This window comes from Lissotriton vulgaris, chromosome 5 (genome assembly GCF_964263255.1).
Source record: "Lissotriton vulgaris chromosome 5, aLisVul1.2, whole genome shotgun sequence".
Classification (NCBI taxonomy): Eukaryota; Metazoa; Chordata; class Amphibia; order Caudata; family Salamandridae; genus Lissotriton; species Lissotriton vulgaris.
Genome location: NC_141693.1, coordinates 221,929,977 through 221,953,787, shown reverse-complemented (window position 1 = coordinate 221,953,787; position 23,811 = coordinate 221,929,977).

The window sequence follows — 23,811 nt, the reverse complement described above, 5'->3', positions numbered from 1 at the left end:
GGTGTGTGCTGCGGCATACTGCTGTATGGATTGCAGTCCCTCCGACAGGCTCCTTGAGCCCGTCAGATGCGTGGCAGTCGGTCTCTCCGCCCGCCCTCCAACCGCCTGCCATTGTAATGCGGCGGGCGGTCCTGCAGGGTCCTATTGCAGTGGGACCGCCACCGACGGACTGATGGTGGCGGTCCCAGCACCATTGTAATGGTGCCCTTAGTTCTTTGACAAAATGTTAAGGGGTCTACACAAATGAACCCCTGTTGAATTTAGAATTGTGTCTACCTTTTCGAAATGTATAGCTTTTCATGTCCATTTCCACCACAAACTGGAAGTAGTTCCAAACTACAAAAAATTTGGAAAAATGGGCTACCTCGTAGAAAAACACCAAAACTGTGGTAACAGTTTTTATTTTATTTTGTACAGCTTTGGTCGTTCCTGAAAGCGGGGAAGATGATGATTTTAGCACAGCAAATCTTTTGTAGTTTGCATTTTTAGAACAAAATTCACTTTCTTGCAGAGCACTCTGGGGCATATTACCAAGCAATAGCGATAATAATCGCTATTGCTTGGTTAGAGACAAAAATTTACCGCTAAGCTGCGGCAATTTTTATCGCAAATAAACCTTGGTATTACCAAGGTTTATCGCAAATGCGATAAAAATCGGCCGCAATGCATGAATATCGCTGAAAAGTCAACGATATTCATGCATTACCAAGCTAATGCTCTTAGCCATGTTATCCACCTCCCATTGGATAACATGGCTAAGAACTGCTCAGGGCAGGTGTTAGCTTTTAGAGATATTTGCGCTTAGCGCGAATATCTACAAAAGTTGGTAATAGGAGATAGCGATGTTAGCGACTGTTTCCAGTCGCTAACATCTTGGCACGCCCACTTTGCATGTCATTAGTGATAAATATCACTGACATGCAAAGTGGGGCCCAAGATGGTCGCTATCTCCTACTAGCTGTCGCTAACTGGTGTTAGCGACAGCTAGGTAATAGGGAGATAATTTTATCTCCGCTTTATTGGCTTTTAAAGCCGAAAAAGCAGAGATAAACCCCCTTTCTGTTTTTTTAAAAAAAATCACAACATGTAGCTATGTTTTGGCTATTATCTCAGTTCCACCTACAAACTTTGGGTACCATAAGAATCGCCACAATGCTCTGAAATAAGAATGCAAATGTAGCGTGGGTACCTTATGGTGAAAAAAAATAATGAAGGCTTGAACACATGGAATAAAAGGGCTCAGCAATGGGGGTGGAAAAGCCTCAGTAGCTAAAGGGTTAAACATCCATCAAGTCCCCTTTGCTGTTCTTTTCCTGCAGTGGATGGAACAAGATGATTAGACACTGGATTTTATGTAAAGTATTGTTGTTCCTTGTAGCTGAAAGGGTAAAAAGTAATCCTTTCATCAATACTTTTGTGGGGCCCTGTTCTGCAAATTTTATGCACAATTCAATAGTGTGTGCTATCAGGAGGGAGTCAGTTAGTGGAAATACATAATCTTGAGTTGTTTTAAACAAGGGAACCTAAAAATTCTTAAAATGGCCATGACCATCATCTCAGTGCCAGTGCCGGAATGTCAAAGAATTGTTCAAGAGGGTGGCTGGGAATTCAAGTGGCCATTATATATTAAAGTGCCAGTCTCATACCCTAATAACCAACTTTAAATTGTTTTTCCCAATGACTATATTGACATACGGGTTGAATCATGCCCATCATCCTTCCCTAGGTTGCTTGTAGACAACCTTTGTTGTTGTTTCCTGAAATTCCATTGATATTTACCCATATCATTATTTGCAAATAATCCGCTAATGGCAATGCTCTCTTATTACACCGTATCTACAGAATGCAGTACCTTCAAAGCTGGACGACCCGTGGCTATATTGTAGCCCATTTAGGACACTGTTTTATGGGCTGCTTGCCTAATAGTAATTTTTAATCGTTTTACGTCCCTCGGTGTGTGGAAGGAATCCAGCTTCTGCACCAGCAGGCTGCAAACTTCTCTCCTCTGCCATGCTGTGAAAGTTCCTAATTAAAATGTCACAGTTCAAAACAGAGCTATTAACATGTATGTTTTTTTCTTAGCCTTGTTTCCCCTTGGGAATTGTGGTGGGAATAATGTTGCTGGGATTTTTTACCCCTCTGGGAATTGAAATTTGAAGGATTAAACTAAAATAGTTGCACCCGCTCCCTGGGGACGTCACAGAGGAGGTTTAGAGACGGCGTGGCTCGAGCCTCGATTATATTTACAGTTTCCAGAATACACGGATCAGGCGCCTGGAAGAGGCTGGCGCTTTGTCTGTTCACTGTTGCATCCCTTCCTTCCCTCGTGATCAAGTAGTCCAAAAGTTAATTAGCCCTGGTTCTGGCTCTAATGTCACCCAGGTGGTCACTACCCTTGCCATGGTCATTCCACACACAGTCCTGCTCGGTCAAACAACAAGCATTAGAAATGCAATAGGTCTCGCAGCATTAGAGTTAGTGCTTTTAGAATTGTTAATGGTTTTTTTTGTAAATCTTTAGCATGAGGTTGAGGGTGAGTGAGGGTGAGGGGTTGAGGGTGAGTGAGGGTGAGGGTGAGGCTGAGGGGTTGAGGGTGAGGGTGAGTGAGGGTGAGGGGTTGAGGGTGAGTGAGGGTGAGGGGTTGAGGGTGAGTGAGGGTGAGGGGTTGAGGGTGAGTGAGGGTGAGGGGTTGAGGGTGAGTGAGGGGTTGAGGGTGAGTGAGGGGTTGAGGGTGAGTGAGGGGTTGAGGGTGAGTGAGGGTGAGTGAGGGTGAGGGTGAGTGAGGGTGAGTGAGGGTGAGTGAGGGTGAGTGAGGGTGAGTGAGGGTGAGTGAGGGTGAGTGAGGGTGAGTGAGGGTGAGTGAGGGTGAGGGATTGAGGGTGAGTGAGGGTGAGGGGTTGAGGGTGAGTGAGGGTGAGGGGTTGAGGGTGAGTGAGGGTGAGGGGTTGAGGGTGAGTGAGGGTGAGGGGTTGAGGGTGAGTGAGGGTGAGTGAGGGTGAGGTGTTGAGGGTGAGTGAGTGAGGGTGAGTGAGTGAGGGTGAGTGAGGGTGAGTGAGGGTGAGTGAGGGTGAGTGAGGGTGAGTGAGGGTGAGTGAGGGTGAGGGAGGGTGAGGGAGGGTGAGGGAGGGTGAGGGTGAGTGAGGGTGAGTGAGGGTGAGTGAGGGTGAGTGTGAGTGAGGGTGAGTGGGGGTGAGTGGGGGTGAGTGTGGGTGAGTGTGGGTGAGGGGTTGATGGTGAGTGAGGGTGAGGGGTTGAGGGTGAGTGAGGGTGAGGGGTTGAGGGTGAGTGAGGGTGAGGGATTGAGGGTGAGTGAGGGTGAGGGATTGAGGGTGAGTGAGGGTGAGGGATTGAGGGTGAGTGAGGGTGAGGGGTTGAGGGTGAGTGGTTGAGGGTGAGTGAGGGTGAGTGAGGGTGAGGTGTTGAGGGTGAGTGAGTGAGGGTGAGTGAGGGTGAGGGGTTGAGGGTGAGTGAGTGAGGGTGAGTGAGTGAGGGTGAGTGAGTGAGGGGTTGAGGGCGGCGTAGTGTCGCAGAGTTGCCCTCAAAGAAGGGAGAACCAGGCCCTTAATTGCCAGTAATTATTGCAGCAGATCGAGAAACTGATTTGCATGTCTCTGCCTTGCAGGGGACCTAGACTATCTACTTTGGAAATGTAAACAGGCCTTTGAGCGCCATATGTGAAGAAAAACAAAGGAAAACATACAAGACCGTGAGAGAGGGGTCAGGGCCCCTCGCCCCAAGAGCGAGATAAAAAACACAGTTTGCTTTATTTTACCCCTATTCCTTGATATAAAAAACGTTACTTATTAAATCTAAAGACGTGAGGAGGGGAGGGAAACACTGTTTCGGTATATAGGCGGCATACAGTGAATAACATATCCAATGCGCGGGGAATATAGGAATTAACCCAACTTTATACATCCGTTCTTAACCTTTTCGACGAGGAGGCGACAAGGGAATATCACCACTTAACTATACAACCAAGTTCACTGTAAAACGTCTTCCTAATTCTTTTTAAGGTTTCATAAAACCAACATTTAAGAGGAGACATAAAAAAGGCATCATTTACGTCAAAAAGTGATTGAAAGTACTAGCGAGTCATGGACATTCCGTGGAGGGGGGCGGTGCGGGATAATGGTTTAGGGTTCTTAGTTCTACAAAGTATATGTCGTTGTCAATTCCCATGCTGTTATATACCATAGAGATATATAGAAGACGAACATTTACTAGCTAAAGCATCACCTGAATGTGCAAAACCACAACAAAATGGTTTGGGGAAAAAGCAATGCAAGTAACCCATTCAAACTTTGGCACTGCAACCACTTCTACGAAGGTGAGCACACTTTCACTCTTTTGTTAACTTTTACCAAAAGAGAGCGTGAGAATGACAAGCGCTTTCCTTTAGAGACAACCATCTGCGCGAAACGGTATTAGTAGATATTTACACTATTTCTAAAACATTCAAAATATAGTTACCAACACCGACTGCAAAAATATAGCAATCGAACAACCAAAGAAAAACTTGCGACTCCCTATGATGAAGGTAGCATGCAATTGGAAAACAAGGAGGCTTACCAACCAGAGCAATCTCAAACTCTGTTCGACTTCTGGGGCAGCAAATTAAACAAGCCTTTCACCGTAACACGGCGGGCAGGGGAGGGGGCGGGCAGGGGAGGGGGCGGAGAGGGGAGAGGTGCGACACGGCAGGAAGACGGAAGGAAGAGAGGGGAGGGGGAGGAGAAATGCGACATGGCGGGAGGTCAGAGCAAGGAGGCAAAGCCATCAAGAAGGGCAGTTATAAAAAATGTCTCACTACTTATGGAATTGTTTTCGCTTTTAATGTTGCACGGAAATTCAATACCCACCATTGTCCTCACTTTATGTATGTTTTATGGGTTTTTAGGTTAAAAAAGCAAGTTCGCCATGGTGCAAAGTCCTTTGTACCCGGAAAACGGTTGCAGAATTTAATTTGCGACCATTACTGTTTGGCTTGGTTTGAATTAAGCGAGTAGTGAGTTTTCTTTCTCACAGTAGAATTCACAGACCTCTTTTGTGGAGTAAACTTCTGGACTCCCTCTGAGAACTGTGCTTTCCAGGTTTTAGCTCAACCCCGCTCTATAGTTCTCATAAGTTTATGCAATGTTTGCCTTTTAATGGCAAGGTGATACACTTGCCTGGATCTAGATTTAGAGCAGGGTCAGTCAGGGTAATATATTTCCCTCCAGTGATTTAGTGCGGATGACGGCTGGTCTGTGGATGCGACACCGAAGCGTGCTTGCTTCTGGCTGGTCAGTAGCACGCGCCTTGCATTGGACAGTGTTCCCGGTAGAGCATTGGGAGGTTTGGGCCATCTTTATGATGGCCAACACAAACAAAATGGCTGTGCATATTTCCACCTCGTTTAACGCCAAGGAATTCATACCTCGTCCAAGTTTTGATGGGGGTCCAACCGTAGCCGTGAAATAAAATATTTCCAGGACGCAGGCGACAAGAGAGGCTTCAGTTCTCTGCGTCTGGCCGCAGCCAGACTTCCACCATACCGCTTGATTCGGAAAGAATTAATGGCGCAGACGCCTTGGGTGACTGTGAATGGGCTAGAAAAAAAAATCCCAGGCGTGATGTATGGGGTGCTGTTAGCCGGGCTGGCCTCGGCCCTGGCTTTCAAGTGGAGCGTCGCCTGCCCTCGCGGCGGCTTCGCACTTCCCCGCCGGCCCATGGCGGACGGAGGCAAGCACAGTGCGGCTTTGAGGAGCGCCGGTTCACACGGGGACGGCACTTTTCTCAGCCCAATCCTAGCTTGGCCTCACGTGCACCTCGGAGAGGCAGGCCCGGGGTAAAAGTTCGACGGGCGTCGTTTGAGTCTCCGTGTGTAAGGCTCGATTTCAGACAGCGGGAGGGTGCTGAGACAAAGGGAACGGTAAAAAAAAAAGAATGAAACTCACCCCTGAGCAGCCGCGCCGCCACAAGCTGCAAGACAACAGACAGCGGGAGGGGGCAGGAACAAAGGGAACGGGGACACGGACTACAGGAAAGGGGGCGAGAAGATGGACAAAACAGCCAACGGGAGGAGGGCATTGCTGTGGGGAGGGGGGGAGGAGAAGTGCGACACGGCCGCAGCAGGGGGCGGAGCGGGGAGAGAATGAATGTTGAAGGCGAGCAAGACTGAGAGGCGGATCTGTAAGTTAAAACAAGCTTCTCAGCAGTGGCCGCAGGCTGCCAGTGGGAGGGAACGAGCGAGCATATGGCGAGCGGCGGGAAGGGGAAGGGGCGGAACAGGGGAGGGGGCGGAACGGGGGAGGGGGCGGAGAGGGGACATGCACGCGCCCGTGACTTTTAAGGTCAATGCGCATGCGCATAAGCTTAATGCGCATGCGCATTGACCTTAAAAGTCACGGGCACTGCAAGGAATCGCCACGATTCCTTGCAGTGTGTCTAAAGAGTGGATAACTCGCAATACTCTCGCCTTGCTCGATGCGCATGCGCATCGACAGGCGAGACCTAAAAATGGGGTGACCTGCCCAAGCATCCTCTCTGAAGAACTGGACCACCCAGACCCAGAGTGTGTCATATGCTGTCTGCCTCCTATGTAATGGTATTGCATTTCATAATATGTCATGGATGCTGATAAGTTATGCTACCATAAGTAACGTTATTTTAGGATATGGTGTTTATCCTATGTAAATCCTGTTATGCTATGAGATGCTTTAACAATTTTGTTATGTGGTGTGATAATGTTGCTGACATATTTTTTTGTATTATGGAAACGCAGCTATAGTATTTCATATTTGGTTAAGCTGCTATGCTGTGTAACTGCTCTTGCGCTGTGTTACCATTCTCAGTCCTGACAACCTACAAAATATATGCGTTTCCACGCCATTGGTAGTGACGCGTCTGGAGGCACTCTTGCAGACCTAGTAGACTTTCGCCCCTCCATCCCTCTCCATGCACATCCCAGCAGATCCAGTAGGAACCTCTATCCCAGGGAACCTCGGTAGCACCTGGGCCCCTGTGCGCCTCACTCACATTAACACTTCCCTGTCCTATACAGCACTACAAACTAGCGCCTAGATGTATTAATGGTTGCAAAGTGTGCTGGATCGATGCTGCACTACTTTGTTCTGCACTTGCAAGCTTTTACAATGGTTAATGAATTGACAAGGTGCTTTACACCCACACACAACCTGACTAAGTAACTTCCTAAGTGGACTTCCCTATCCTCGCCTTAACGACCCAAGTGTTATCAGAGACACCGTAAGCCTCTGCCCACGCTAATAGCCGATCTCGATATACCCTCTCAAACCCTCTGTACTTCACCATCTTTTCCTTACCACTCTCTTCAGTTACGTCACATTCCACACTCAACGAGCCAAGCGTCCAGGTGACATTTTGGAAATCTCACAAAGTATATGGGGGTTCACTCTTGTGCAAAAAGTTGCTCATCTGTTGCTCCTGCATTTTCGGTGTTCGCAATGCGCACATATGATTTGCTGACTGCACGGATTTATAATTTATTTCTTGCAAATTACTTTGATGAAACGTGAACTGTGCGTGGGAAAGACTTGTGATCCCTGGCTCAGTGAGATGTGAATGCTGATGTTTTTTCTTCCTCTTTCTACTAGGAGTCATCTCATGAGATGCGTATTCCTTCTAGCTCGGATGTGCGTGAGTACATTCAATTCTTGGACTACTTAAGACCTTTTTCCTAGTGGGGAAATTTCACCCAAAGTGATAAAGTGATAACTCCTTGTGGAGTTCAACTATGTCCAAATGCTAAGAATGCTTAGGTCTGCAAACTCCAGTACTAATAAGTCTAGACCCAGAGACACTGGACCCTGTTACACGTTGTGGGGGCGGCAGGCAGGGCTTTCCCACATTTGACCCCTGCAACTGCACGGGGCAGAGGAGTGTCTAAGGACCAAGCGATGCTTAAGTCTGCCCTGCCCTCTGAGCAGGCAGAAAATGTCTCAACAGAATTGGGTAAAACTGCACAGAAAATGACTCAGTAGTAGTAGAAGGTCCCCATGTATCCAGGCATCTAGTTCCAGAACACTCCTAAGAGAGGCTTCAGGACCTTCTTTAGAGGGGGATGTGATAGAAGGGACCATATCCCAGCAGCTCTAGCCTTCATTTCCCTCAGTTAGTTAGTGGGGAAACACCGATATGGCGGGCATATGACAATGAAGTGGCTACCCTATTTAGGGCGGGCTATCCGATGCCTCTTCAGCCGGTATTTATTCTGGCACACAAAAACTTTAAAAATGTACCAGAGACGTTGTGTGTCATTGACATTGAGGTGTATCCTTGAAATGCAATTTAATAGTATATCTCAGTGCCCCAGATGTTGACGGGTGGGTGGAAGAGCAGCGTGCAATGGAGCAGTATCGGGGAGGACGAGGATCCATGGGACTGGATTTATTGAAGCAGAGGCTTCACCACCAAAGTGGCTTTCTCTGCCCATCAAATGGGCACTGACATTTACTACCAAAGTAAGGTTACATTGTTGATGCTCACATATGTGGATTCCCTAATCACTTGGAGTTTACTGTTTCCTGTACTATAGGGGACACCATACTTCTAAAAGTCTTCCACTGTTTCCATGGCAGTCTTTCGTGCCAAGAATACTTGTGAAGCAGACTTTCTACAGTCGGGCAGAATATCTACTATCTCTCCCTCACTCTCTAGCTCTGTATTTTCTCTGGTTCTCGCCCCAGTCCCTTTTATTCTCTTTGTTGCACTCACACTTTCTATTCTCACTCTCTCTATCTGTTTCACTCAGTGTCTTTATGGCACAGTGTTTTTATATACATTATCGTACAATGCATTTCCCCCCTCATCTAGCCTTAAGTCCTTCAGTGTCCATGAAGAAAAAATCTTGCATACAGAACAACGATTTAAGGTTTTATTCCATGTCCCCTGGAAGGAAAGGTGAAGGGTGAAATCTGCATCCTATCTTTTCCTGACACCCACTCGTCTTAAGTATGTCTCGAAAACTTGCAAGAGTCCCACACAATCATTTTAGGGACCAGCGAATTGTAAGGAATACCCTTATCGTTGTCTGTGCTCTACGACTGAAGTCAATAGAGACGGTAGTGCTTCTTACTATGCTTCCTATGGGCTCTTTCACCCAAATACAGAACCAGGGTTTGGATGGAAGAGTGTGTGTAATTGTTTTCATTAGCTTTTGCATAATTACATGATATCTCTAGAAAATTGCACAAAACTTAGCAAAATGTGAATCCATCATTTAGCGCCATATTTTTGCATGAAATGCATTCCGTCAATTTTTGACGCGAGGACTCCTTTCTCACTAAAAAATTGCATGAAAAGCACAATTCCCACGAACAACTGCCACTTGTGTTCTTCCTGTGTTCCTGTGCTATAATGTACCGCAGACAACAGCATAATTAAGCAACATGGCATAATGACTTAATTTCAGGAATTTTGCCTAACACTAAATTCCTGAAGTTATGTGAATTACAGTGGCAAAGCTTACATTTCGCTAAGCTTAGTGTACAGAAACCTGCACACTTTCTACAAAGCGCACTATGCAGTGACCCCGAAGGGTTCAAAATAATTCACATACTCTTATAAAAAATGCAATTCCTGACATTAAGCAAACAAATCTTTTTATATTTGCTGATTTTTCAACGTTGTGACATAAACAACTCAGTACACATGCGCACATTAATGTGACTTCTCATCCTCCTAAATTAAACATCTGTGCAATTCAAAGATACATGAAACAATAAATGAATGGCTCAACACATATGTTTCTTGTGATGCCCCCAATGCATTTCGGGTATGAGAAACTCTTCTTCAGGGGAGCGATTCGTAGAGAAAATGAAACTGGTGTCGGCCACCTGCAGGAACATATACAAAGAAATGCCAATCATTGAGACATAATTCTGACGCCATCAATATACAAAGTTTAGTAGAGATTACACAATGCTTGAATCAAAGTCCCATTGCCTACTAACATGCGAGTCAACAAGTGACCAGAAGAAATATCAAAAATAATCATAACAGTAGCAAAGTTAATACCTAATATTCAGATTAGTACACCACACCCTGTGCCATCAATTCCACAGACGTCAAATAATGAGTGAATTAATACAAATGTGTGCAATCGTAGAAGTCATGCTTTACCCATGCTTTGCCTTCACCCTGATGTGCTCTCATGTCTCAAGTGAGCTGTAGCATACCTTGACTCAAAAATCTATTGCTTCGGATCCAATGAAGCTACAATGCAAGATAAAGACAATGTCACCCATCGAAGACTCATCATCCTCTGTTACCAATATCAACCGTGCATAACTGAAAACACTTACAAGTCAGTTTGTCAACGGTATGTCTGGACTCATGCCGAGAACCGTTCCTACACTGTCGGTCTAAACACATACAAAGATGCCTTTGTTTAAAAAAGTTTACATAATATAGTCGGCAAGTATACGCTTTGGGAGGAAAAGGGGGGGGGGGCAAGCCACACCGACACGCATTTTGTGTATGTAAAAGGCTTCTTTATTGAAACAGGTGCATATCACGATTTTATTAACACTGGCACTTTTCCTTACAAAACTAAAACATCTCTATACATAAAATACCTGACCTCTTGTCCCCCCCACCCCTACGATCCCCACATCATAAAACCCCCACCCTGCAACATACAATAAATAACTTTCCATAACAATAATATTACACAATCTTACAATATAGCATTTATAAATGATAACCTCCCATGACCTAAAATCCTACCTGCCTTTATGCAACTGTAACTAACGAACCTCTAATGTAAAACTCCAGCCAAACTTGGCCAACTTTCAAACAACCCCACCAGTACCTGTTCCAAGCGACAAGGCTACAATATATGAACCCCCTATGCACCTGTTCCAACAAAACCCCTCCAGAGAAAAGCTTTATCTAACTGCCTCCCACAAAAGCTCCCAAGCCCAGGGAGGGAGGACGGGGACGAAAACCTAACTATGCAGCGCTCCCAGCCACCAGGTCACCAAACCTAAAATGGTGGATGGGAAAGCAAGAAAACCCCTTAAGTAAATTGGGCTACTTTCTATATTTGGGCTACAATTGGGCTACTCCCAATGTAGCCCAAAGGCCACAAAATGGCCATATTTGGCTGGCCCCACCCCATCCCAATCTGCCCGGGGCAGACCTCGCGATGCTCGCTCGCCTGCCTCCCAAACCTCCCTTGGGAGGGAAAGGGGGGGCAAGCCACACCGACAACCATTTTGTGTGTGTAAAAGTCTGCTTTATTGAAACAAGTGCATATCACAATTGTATTAACACTGACACTTTGCCTTACAAAACGAAACCCTCACTGTACATAAAATACCTGACCCCTTGTTCCCCCACCCCTACGATCCCCACATCATAAACCCCCCCCCTGCAACATATAATAAATAACTTTCCATAACAATAATATTACACAATCTTACAATATAGCATTTATAAATCCTAACCTCTCATGACCTAAAATCCTACCCGCCTTTATGCAACTGTAACTAACGAACCTCTAATGTAAACTTCCTGCCTGTTTAACCTTTCCCTGCTCCTGTTCACAAACTCCCCAAACTCAACAAGAAACTACAAAACTCCTGCCAAACTTGACCAACTTTCAAACAACCCCGCCACCCAGGACAAAGGCGGGAGAGTAGGCGGACGTGCCGCCTCCCCACTTTCCTGCCCCCCTGCCTCCTAGCCCTGACCCCCCTAGCCCCTACTTAGACCCGAACCCCCCAAAGGACCCTCCATAAAAATCCCCATTCAGCCTCTACGCACGCCCAACATCCTGGCCAGTACTTCCCTCAACTCCAACAAATGCCAGTCCATGCATAGCCTGCACAAATGGACCTCATCCCCCCTGAAAAACTCTGGCGTGTTGTACCTGATTTCTCTATGCCGAATCCTGGCAAAGGCCAACAGGCGGCAAAAATGGACCATCTCTGCATTTACCTTTCTCCTGGCCTTGTCCACAGCCCCTGGGTTCACAGCACACCTCCAAACCCTAGGCGGCATGAAATTCGTCCACACTACTGCGCACCCCGCCCACTGCCGCTTGATCACGTCCAAATCGCGCTTCATACACCTCATTAGTGCCAAGCCCGTCTCCTTAACCATATAATTTTCGTCTAGGTGAATAACCAGTACGTCGGTGCACCTACCAGCCACCAACATCCTATTTAACACTTGCAAAAGTTATTTCCAGAGCATTCCCCCTTTCCCTTTCCACCGCACACTGAACAGTTCTTTAATAAAGCCAAAGTTCTCCCCGAAATAGGTGGTGCGGGCCTGGACCTGGACCTGGCCCACTTCACAAAAGTATGACAAACGATCCAGATGGACATTTCCCTGGCGAGGGGACCCATCACAGAACCTGAAACGAGAAACACGAATGAACATAGGGAAAACACATAACCGTGCTACAACGGGCCGGGAGCGCTGCGCACATAATGCCAGTAACAGTCTGACAACCACCATCCCAATCTCATAATGTCCCCACACCCCCAACCCCGATTGTTCGCTTCTGACGCTGCTCCAATCCTGAAGGAATGAGTCCCAAAACATTAGCCATCCACCCCCTGCTGGGCCAAAGCCTTCCTCAATACAGCCAAGAACTGCACCCCTTCGCCACCCGTCCATCAGAATGCCTTAAAACTAATCCTGACGTGTCCGAGGCCAAAGACCTCCATCTCGTCCCCCACCTATACGGGCAGGTCAAGCCTGAGTCGGCTGCCTGTAAAGAGACCCATCGTCCCCCGCCCCTCTGATCTGTTTTCGATTTCCTCAGCCACAAGCAAACCCTGTTCCCTTGGAGGGAAAACTCGGTCCATAACAAGCACTCCCCCAACAACTCCAAAACCCAAAAAGCCCCAAAAAACATCCACAACATCAATGTGAAAAACAGGCAAATTTCCGAGTCATCCCTGCATACCCTTGGCAACGTCTGCAACATCCTCTCAGGAAAGCTCCCATGACAGGGAAATTCCTGACCTGAGCCACTAAACCACATTCTCGGGCCCTCCCATCCAACATGCGCGACCCAATTTCCATGTCGTCATCCTGCATCATTGGTACACCATTGAAACGCATTGCCCTCCTTGGATGATACCTTAAGGTTGCAGACATTCCCAGGTGTTGCCGTTAAAGCAGGGCGTATGAGCACCGTAGCGCAGGATTGGAGCACATCAATAGTCGCAGACATGGGCAAGCATCAGGGACGGAAGGAGAGGGACCCAGCGCCATCGGATGCCGAATCCCCATCGCAGGAGAATAGGAGTGAGCAGGAACAGCCACAGGATTCAGGGATTCAACTACAACTCAATAGAATACTGACAGCAATAGCGGATACCCGAGCATCCCTCCAGCAGGACATTGCGCAGGTTGCAACGGGATTGGGCCTACTGCGAGCGGACCACTCGAAACTTGCTGACCGAGTAAAGCAGACGAAACTACACTCCAAGAGATTGGCCCTGCACAGACCGCGCTAACTGCGTCAATGGCGGGCGTCCTGGATCGCATCACGATACTGGAGAGGCGGGCTGAGGATGCGGGAAGGCAGGAATAGACGCAATAACATCCGCGTGGTGGGCCTGCCAGAGAAAATTGAGGTATCGGACATGGTGGCCTACTTGGAGACTTGGCTTCGGACTGTTGTGGCCCCTGAGGGACTGTCGAATTTCTATACCATTGAGCGGGCGCATCGAGTCCCGGCTAGGCCGCCGTTGCAGGGGCGCCCTCCGCGACCGGTGGTGGCGCGGTTGCTGCACTTTCGGGCTTTTGAGGAGGGCCCGCAGCGATGGCCCCTTTCAGGTGGATAACAGTAATGTCACTCTCTTTCCGGACTACTTTTTGACACGCAGTGGCGCCGCATGTCCTTCCAAACTGTAAAGAAGGAACTGTGGGCAGAGGGGATCCAATATTCCCTCTTCATCCCAGCCAAGTTGCGCATAGTGCTAGATGGAAAGACCCATTTCTGTGATACGCCGACGGAGGCCTGGGATTGGCTAGAGTCGTACAAAGCGGGAAAGGATGGCCAGGAAGCGGAGGCTCGGGAGTTGGCTGGTGACTCTCAACCTTGCAGATCACAGCGTTTGCGTCGCCGCAGTTGGGGCCTGCGGAAGCTATCAATCTCGCAGACGGCCATAGAGTGCAAAGGAGCCTGGATGCGGTGTCGGCGATCTCTGGAGAGCTGCTGGAGACCACCCCAGATGCATCTGAACTTGGCAGCGATAAGGGCCAGTCGGAGGGGGAGTCTTCGGCGACGGACGATCAGGGATTGCCAGTGGTCACCCACTAGAACGGCAGATGGACTACTAGATGAGTAGCTATTGGGCTGTCTGTGGGGATGGGGGGCTTGCTCTGGAATGCTGTGTAGCAGTGACTGTCTTGCTTTGATTGGAGGTAGTAGTGGTGAACTGGAAACAAGGGTCGCTGAGAGGCAGAGTCGAGAGTGACTGGGGTTGGGGTGGTGGCGGGGGTCTGCCGGGGGGTTCCGGGGGGACCTGGGAGGCATTGCATCTTGGGGGATCTGGGGGGCGGCCACCGAGTGTGTTATTGGAACTACTGCAAGTCATATCCTAGGCTCTATCCAACCTTCACCGGATAGTACTATTTAGTTAGCCTTAACTTTGCATGGGTTGGATGGGATTCACTATGTTTGTGCCTGTTCTTGGGGGTTAGGAGATGCATTGGGTGGGGTGGGAGAGTTTGGAGTTGGATCTGGTTTGTTGGGGGGGGGGGAATGCCTGCTGATGAGCTTAACTGAGGACATGATATCACTGAGTGTTGTGTATTTGTATAATGGTGATACTGCCTGGCAGCTGGAGGGAGGGGGCTGCCTTGGACGGCTTTTTGCATTACAGTTACAGGCTCGTCTCCTGATGTGAAACGTATAACCTGGAATGTTCGGGGATTGCACTCCATGCAGCGTAGATATAGGGTACACTCTTATTTGGTCCGTAGGGGTGTGCAGGTGGCCTTCTTACAAGAGACACATCTGACTAAATCTGAGGGGCTTGCTCTGCAGCGTAGGTGGCGCGGTCAACTTTATGACACCACTTACTCGGTCTTCGCACGGGGGGCACTGATCTGGATTAGGGCGGGGGTCCCATTTCAACTGTTAGATCAACTGATGGATCCTGATGGCCGCTTTGTAGGGGTTAGGGGCCGCTTATATGGCCGGGAGGAGACCCTCTGCAGTGTTTATGCTCCTAATGTAGAACATGCGTCTTTCTTGGAGACTTTGTCTTTGGTCCTCGCTGATTATTTCACGGTACCGGTATTGATGGGGGGAGACTTCAACTCAGTGATTGATGTAGCAATGGATAGGTCCCATCCTCCGCTACCCACGGCCCGATTAATAAGGTAGCTGGGATTCGAGCCCACTGGCAGGAAAGTTGGGGACTTCTTGACATATGGTGAGCGCAGCATCCAACTGATAGGGATTATTCCTATTATTCGGCCTTGCATGACCTACATGTTCGTTTGGACGCCTTTTTGGATAGCCCTGGTCTGGCATCACTGGCGGCTAACAGTGAGTATTTAACGCGCACCATATCAGACCACAATCCACTATTGGTGAACTTTTGTTGGACGGCGGAGCGTCCCAGGATCCCACACTGGAGGTTGCGTCCCGAGATGCTGGAGGATCAGGTCTTTCGTGCGGAGCTGGGTGATGGGGTGGAACACTACATTGCGGAGAACGCGGGCACTGCTACGACGGTGGCCCTAGAATGGGAGGCCTTCAAGGTGGTGGTACGCGGGATCTGTATCACCAAACGGGTGGGAGTTAGACAGCTGCTTCTGCAGGAAATTGAGACGGCTGAGCTGGCCCTGCATGATGCAGAGAGAGCACACTCGGATGGCTTGGGGACGCGCGACGGGGTTTTGTCCCGGAAGGAGGCGGTAGCGGCTGCGGTAGAGCGGTTGCGGTGCTTTGACTATAAGGCTTTCATGGCTCGCGCGCGCGCGGAACGGGACAAGGTGGGCACGTTACTGGCCTGGCTTCGGACCCTGCCCCAAGGTGCGTGCCTATTCTGGCGTTGGCCTCCCCCTCGGGATGGCTGGAATATGAGCAGCATCGCATCAACGGTCAATTTCGATCCTTTTATTTGAATATCTACACCAGCCAGCTGCAGGCAGGTGAGGTGGATGCTCAAGCATTTCTGGAAGGCCTGGAGTTACCAGTAGTCGAGGAGGAAGAGGCAGAGGCTCTTGGACAGGATATTACATTGGCTGAGATTTGCTGCGCCGTTAAGCAATTAGCGTGCAACAAAACACCTGGCAATGATGGCTTGCCTATCGAATTCTATGTGCCATATATTGACCTCCTGGCTCCCAGATTATTAGTGTTGTACCAAGAGGCTAAGAAGACGGGGATACTACCGGCTTCTACTAGGGAGGCCATCATTATACCGCTCCTCAAGCCAGGGAAGCCGCCGACTGACCCAGCTGCGTATAGGCCTCTCTCTATGCTTACTACTGACTATGAAATATTGAGCTGTGTACTTGCCACCAGGCTCCTCCCCTTGATGACACGGCTGGTGCATTCAGACCAAGCTGGCTTTATCCCGACGTGCAATACCGCCAGCAGCATAAGTAGATTGATAGGAAGTTTGGATGGGGGTTGTGGAGGAGAGGGTCAAGCAATGGTGCTTTCGGTTGACATTGCCAAGGCATTTGATAGCCTGGAATGGCCCTATCTGTTCTCAGTTATGGCGGCATTCGGGCTTGGTGCTGGATATGTCCATTGGACTAAAATCTTGTACTCCTCGGCAACAGCTAGGGTCCGCGTGGGCAGGGCTATTTCCTCTTCCTACCCAGTGGGGCGGGGCACTAGTCAGGGTTGCCCACTTTCCGCACACTGTTTGATATTGCGATAGAGCCACAGGCAGCCTGCGCTAGAATGGGAGGGGCGTACCGGGGCCTCCGGCTCAGGGGTCGGGAGCACTATATTTCGCTCTACGTGGACGACCTCCTAATGTTTCTGGAAGACGCGGGGGAAGCCCTGAAGGGGGCGCGCAATCTCCTTGCCACTTCGGGGACATCTCGGGCCTGCGGGTTAACTGGGCAAAGACTTGTGTTTTACCGGTGTCTAGTACATGCAACCCGCCAGTGTTACCACCTGACCTGGTGTGGGAGCCGAGATGCCTCCCTTATTTAGGGACACAGGTGCATCATACACAGGAGGACCTGCTTGAAGGCAACATTGGGAGAGCAATGAGGTGCTTGAAGAGTAGCATGCGGTTTTGGGGGACCCCACCATTGTCGGTGACGGGTCCTGTCGCGCTACTGAAGGTGGTGGCGCTTCCTCGTCTGTTATATTTCTTCCGAACCCTACTGATTTGAATACCGGCAGCTTCCTTTTGACAACTCCACTCGGCGGTGGGTAGCTTCATTTGGGGAGAGGGGCGGCGCAGAGTTGCACTGGACACATTGATGTGGCCGCAAGCTGAGGGAGGCCTTGCTGCACCAGATTTTGAACTATACTATCTGGCCGCGCAACTCCAGGTTCTGACTCAGGCGGTAGCGCTGGAGTTTAGAGGTCCGGAGGGAGGGACTGTGCCAGATGTGCCGAGGCATGTTCTGTCCTTTGTGATCCTGCAGCAGCGTTTGAGGATTGCTGAACTATTGATGGTGGAGAGTACCCTCAGGCATTGTTGGAAACGATTCCACAACAGAATTGGGGTGCAGTGTCCCTACGCACCCGAGATACCTTTGGGCATGTGTACGGCATTACCACACGGTGGCGATTGGTCCGGCCTGGCGGAATGGGAAGAGCTGGGCCTGCAGATGGTGGGTGACCTGTATGCAGACGGCGCACTACTGCCCTATAGTGCATTACAGGAGACCTTCGGCCTTCCACGGGGTCACTTTCTGATGCACGCGGCCTTGATTGCATCCCTACAAAAATATTGGGGAGCTGGCCTCTCAGAACCGGCAACAAGCGGAGCTTGTCAATACGTGGTGATGGCCGCGGGCACGTATAAGGCGGTTACCTGTCTATATAAACGAATGTTAGGGGAAGGGCTTAACCCGTTACAAAACCTGTGGGAGCACTGGGTGACGGACTTAAACAAGGCTATCCCGGATGCGGCCTGGTCACAGATGCTCAAAAGAGCATGGAAGAGTACCAGGAACGCCAGGTTCCAGATGATTCAATTCTTTGTGCTGCATAGGGCATATCTCACGCCGGCAAAAATTAATCAGTATTTTAGTACCGATACCGCGATATGCCCCCGGTGCCGATCTCAGGGTGCGGATCTGAGCCATATGTTGTCGGACTGCCATCAGCTGGGAAGGGAACATACTGGGAGGAAGTAACCAGGTCGCTCTGTAGGGTAACTGCGTGGCAGATTGATGTGGATAAAGGTGCGTGCCTATTACACTGGTTCCCACACACCAGTAAAAACAAAATAACTAGCAAGTTTATGGACTTGGGTCTCATCCTGGCTAAAAGAGAAATTACATAAAATTGGAAGGCAGCAGCTGGCCCTGGCTTTGTTAGATGGAAAGCAGCGCTACTCATGTGGGCGGGCAGCAAGACCTCAATTAGAATGCAGCAAGCCCATAGATCCCATAGTGACAAGGCGCTAGAGACGGCGAGGGCATGGGAGGCCTTGGTAATGGAGCTCTGGAGACTGGACGAGGACACTGACTCGGACTCTGGATCATCGGGGGGAGGAGCAGATATGGGCAGCTTCTTCTGGACTGGGGGAGATTAGCGCAGGGGGAGGTCCCCGAAATACGGGAGGTCAAGTTGACTCTTAATATATAGTGATTGAGATGGCCTGTGAGCATAGCACACACGAGGGTGGTACCTTGATAGCATTTCTTATCTAGATCACAGCGGCAGGGGTGGGGGGATTGGCAGTTGATAGATATTGAGGGGTGCCACGCATAGGACATTGAGTAAGATTTAGAGCCTGAACTCAGATGTGACACAAGGTTGATAGAGGGGGCTCCACATTGCAGCGCTAGATTTGGAATGGGGATTATATGCTTTGTTAATTGTTGAATAACTGTCGAGTCCGATCTCAACACGAAATGTGGGGTGCTTTGTACTTGTGATGGTCCTTTCTCATGTCTCATGTCTTGTTTGTGTTTTAAAACAATAGAAAGATTAAAAAAATAATAATAATTGGTACACCATTGACGTTCTGTAAGAAGAACTGCCACATCTTCAGGTCCTCCCTCACCCCGGCTAACAGTCGCACGTGATGATGCGGAGGTTTCCGTCCTGCCAGTGCCCTACCCAGTCACCTACAAAAAGTCCGCCCTACTCTCACCACCCTACATGCAAAGTTCAGGTGTCCCAATAGCACCTGTATGTCCAGTACTGTAACTTTGTGTCGTGCCAACATAGCTGCCAGCAGCCCCCACATTTGCTGCTTTTTGTCTGCCGGTAGGCATGCCTCCATCTCCTCCAAGTCCAATTCAATTCCTAGAAACGACAGTGCCATACAGGGCCCCACTGTCTTTTCCGGTGCCAGCGGCACACCCAACTCCCCATGATCTCTTGGAACCTGTCCAGTGCATCCGGCAAGTCTGGGAAGCCTGGGGTGCCCATATAGAAAAAGTCATCCAAGTAGTGCGTTACTCCTTGGTGACCTGTCCGTTCCGTGAACAACCATTGCAGGAATGTACTGAAACATTCGAACAGTGCACAGGACATGGAGCAGCCCATCTGCAGTGCTTTGTCCACGTACCAGCGTCTGTAAAACTGGATCCCCAGTAGGTCTCAATCATCTGGGTGGACTGGAAGCAGCCAGAAAGCCAACTTAATGTCGCACTTTGCCATCAACGCCGATGCGCCCGCGGTCACTACGAGTGACATGGCTGCGTCTACTGATGAATATGTCACTGTGGTCTCCTGCTCATCAATAAAATCATTTACCCAGCCACCTTTACCTATATAGTCTTTTGCGCGGAGATACCCCATGTGGGGCGATTCATGCGCTTTATAAATGAGCCAAATAAAAAAATTTTAAAAAAATAAACTGACCCTTCTCCTTTTTTGGCACCACTCCAATGGATGACACAATCAAATTCAAATTGTCAGCCCAAAGTCTCGTCCTCGGTTCATCATACCCAAGTCTAAACCCCTCTAGAAACCCCACCCGCAAATGTTCTGCAGCCCCGCGTCTGGATATCCACGCAGGCCTGCAACTAACTTGTCCCCTCCAACCGGTGTACAAGCCATTCGGCCCAGGCCCCTTGACCCCTAGCCCACCCGTGGGCTATTGTTGATTTCCTGACCTTAACCCCCCAGCCTGTCCCTGTTGGTTCCCTTGCTGCTGACCTTGACCCCCTAGCATTTAATCAGGGCATGCCCACTCTTTCTACAACCCGAGCCGTTGTGCCGGAACCTGCAATATTCCAGTGTGCACAATCCTTTATTATGATCCCAAAAGGTCCCTTTGGATCTGGACTGTCCCCTCCCCGCTCCCCCACCCCTCTTTGGGTGGGGCGGCCCTGAAAGGGCTGATATACTATGGGTAGCCCACTGGTCGTAAAAATAGCCTTTCCCGACCCAGCTAGCCCCATCGTATACTGCCACAGATCCATGTCCAGCTCGCCCCATTTTGCTTCAGAGTCCCACGGCATGCGAGCCCGAAACTCTTCATCATATTGTGCCCATGCATATCACCCCCAGTAATCTGGGCCTTTCTAATCACGTCCATGTATTTAAACATGGCCACAGACCTCTCGGGAATTTTTCACAATACACGCTGGCATAAATAAGGAAAGCCGCAATCCTATTCCTCCTCTTTTGACCCTTCTTTCACTCTAACTTCCCTGTGAAGGAGCTTCAGTATCTCTACATACTCTCCCTTCCAGATACGCTCCTTGGTGGCCAACATTAAATGGGCCCCCAACGGTTTTGTGACACCCATATACGGTAACCATTTTATCTTCAACTCTTTACTTTCTAACTTGATCACTGCCTCCCCAGTCGTCTTGTCTCCTGTGCCTGTCTTGTCCACCACGGACCACTTAGCCTCAGTGTCCGCTGGCCCTTAGCTGGGCCATCCCTCTCCTTGGACCCCGTCTCCGTGGCCGCGGGCCCCTTATCTGGGCCATCTTTCCCTCCGGCTCTGTACCTGCATTCTCCAGTGCCCCCTTGTCCATTTCTTCTGTCCCCATCCAAACATCCATCACGTATGTACCTTTCTGTAACCTATCCCATGTGCCCCACCCCTACCGATACCAAAAAAGTGGCTTCACCGGCCGCCTGTTTACCTGGAGCCAGAGAAGGTGCTCACCGTTCTTCTGTCCTTCCCCCCGGGGGGCCGACCTGTCCTCCCAGCGCAATGTCCGACCCGTGGGCTCCGCCTGGCGCCGTGACACCTGCAAAATACTACGCACAACGTTACTCGCCCCCCTCTCCCTCTCCTTCTCTCAACTCTCCTTCCTCCATGCTATCCTGATCATACACCAAAACCTCATCTTTAGAGCAATCAGCCCTCACGGCCGGCGGTGCCAACTTCACCATCTTAACAACATTTAAATCAACTTTCACGTCGCTCCTCCTCTGAAGATGCTCCCCAAGCCGTAGTGGCCCCGTCGGTGTTGAGGCCGGCGAGCCTGCTGTGGGGCTACTTCTGCCGGCCTCGACTGGATCCCCTGCCAGTACTGGGCATGCCTCTCAAGACTCAACCCTACTTTCACCTTGGCGCCCGTGGGCCGTTCCTAGACCTGCCAAGTCTGGTGCCCGCGTCTATCCGCCTTCTGCAAAATAAAAGCGTGGTCTAGTGTGCTGGGCCCCACTCTCTTACCTCTACCATCCCAGCTCCACTTTCTGCCTGCACCCAAAGTGCTAGCTGCCCATACCCGGCCTACCACACTAAGGTCAACCACCTCCTCCTCGTCCGCCACATCCCCATCCTCCTCGCTCCACTCCAGCGCCACTGCCCCCAGACCTCCCTCCCTCAGTAACCCCACATCAAAACCCCCCTCCCGCTCCCCCAACACACCCTCAACTTCCACCTCTTCCCCGTACCCCAAGCCCACACCCCTCAATGTAGAGGTCCCAGCCCCCCCCGCACCTCGACCAACCCCCCTCCCCTCTTGAACTCCCTACCCCCTCTGCCCACGAGTCGAAAACATCCAAACCCTCCGAATCCCTCTCACTCCCCTCCGATTCCAGTAAGAAAGGGGACATGTCCCCCACCCCCTCATACCAGGGCCAACTCCCCCAGCGATCTCTGCCTCTTGAGGAGGCCCGCCACTTGGCCCTTATGCGAGGGCCCCCGCAATGACTGCTCTGGGCCCCGAGTGCCTCCCGCTACCTTCACCCCAAACCAGCTCCCCCGCCTGACACTTGTGGCAGCACTCACCTGTGCTGCCTGCCTAGCCCTCTTTTTCCCTTTACCCCCCTTAGCAGGTGGGGCCCTGGAGGGCTGCACAACGCTGCCGGGAGTAACAGGGGCTGCCCTCTTCCCATATGTGCGGCCCCTCTCCTTCTGCATGCGAGCCGGCGTTCTCCCCCCTGGGCTTCCCCGCCGAGCCGCCTTCCTGCCACCTCGAGTACCAGATGCGCGCGCCTGGGTCTCTAAATCATCCTCCTCGCGCCCCATGTCCCCACCCCTCCCACTCGGAGCCGCACCTTGTAGGTCGGAGTGACTCATTACCGGCCCAGGCGGGGAGGCATGAGCTGCGCACCCCCGCCGGGCCTTACCGCCACACTGCCCCCGGTCCTCCTCCCTACCCTCCGCCTCCCACTCCCCGGCACGAGACCCCCGGGCCACACTCCTGACATCTGCACGGCCCAGGCCACTCACCGTCCTCTGCCCCACCGTCCGAGGGGATGAGCAGGCCATAACGGCGGCCGCCAACCCCGCCGCCGCGCGCCTCAGTGGGCGTGGCCTGCCCGAGGTCCCGGGCAGCAGCAGGTCCATGCGGTGGAGGCAGATTGCCTCCAACACCCGAAAATCTTCACTTGGCATCACCACTGCCAAAAATTCCTCACTATAATCAGGAAAATACCGCCGACCACAATCTCCTACACTAAAGGCCTCACCACCTGACAAAAACCAAAAAACTAGAAGCGCTCCCAGCCACCAGGTCACAAACCTAAAATGGTGGCTGGGAAAGCGCGCAAGCCCCTTAAGTAAATTGGGCTACTTTCTATATTTGGGTTACAATTGGGCTACTCGCAATGAAGCCCAAAGGCCACAAAATGGCCACGTTTGCCTGGCCCCACCCCTCCCAATCTGCCTGGGGGCATACCCCGTGGTGCTCGGCCGCCCCCAAACCCCCCTTCAACAATTGAATTCAGTGCCTTACCCGCCAACCGCTGTACGTGCACGTCAGTGTGCAGGTGCCTCCTCCTCTCAACCGACCACCGCGTGCTGTGCCACGACTTGTGTAGTAAAAAGAGTAAACAGACTTCCACATATTAAAACCAGTAGTACCAAAACGTCTTTAAAAAAATAAAAACGTTGACAACAGGCAAAACTTTATGCGTCGGTCCGCAAATACGCTAACAAAACAATCCTGAAGCATATATTCGAACGTGTCTCTCTACCCGAGTGACACTTACCTTGCAATGCTACGTTTAACACACCTAGTGAACCTCTATCCACTTGCTTTTAAATTAATGTACATTTTTTTTATAGAAAAAAGGATTCCAAACCACTAAATAAGAAACTCATCTGAACCTGAAAAGACTATGTGCAAAGTCAACAAGAATCCACAAGGTTCCAGATTAAGTGCTCCAAACGGTACCCCAACACCACCATTCGCTTTGAATGTTTTGGCAGGTAAACATTCTAATTGGTGCACACCACCCAGCCTGAG